Source organism: Adelges cooleyi, unplaced genomic scaffold, assembly GCF_023614345.1.
Source record: "Adelges cooleyi isolate 19-005CV unplaced genomic scaffold, UGA_ACOO_1.1 ACOO_flye_CR_arks_rails_tigmint_CR_PRNA_574, whole genome shotgun sequence".
NCBI lineage: Eukaryota > Metazoa > Arthropoda > Insecta > Hemiptera > Adelgidae > Adelges > Adelges cooleyi.
The window spans coordinates 14709912-14710296 of NW_026096268.1; positions in this window are offsets into that span (position 1 = coordinate 14709912).

A 385-nucleotide genomic window follows, 5' to 3' on the forward strand; every position below is an offset into this window, starting at 1 on the left:
AAATAATAATTCAGTAAAAAAACATCTTTTAAAATACAGTAAATAGTTATTTATTTTAAATAAATTATATTTTGACGCATTAAACAAAAATGTACTTCAATATATATTGTTTGCATTATTTGTTATTCAAATAAATAAAATGCCCAGATTTTGAATTATGTAAGTTTATCATTTCATCATGGAAAATAATGTTTAAAATGTTTGTACTTTAAGCAATGCAACACCAAGTGATAAATTGCAATGTAAAGCAATTGAAATAACTTCAAATGACCATTGAATACCAAAAAAAGAAAAATTAAACTCGGATTTGTTGTTTTATACAATGCATACATAATTAAGACAAAATTAACTGTAATTTAAAAAAAAAAAAATCATAACAACAACA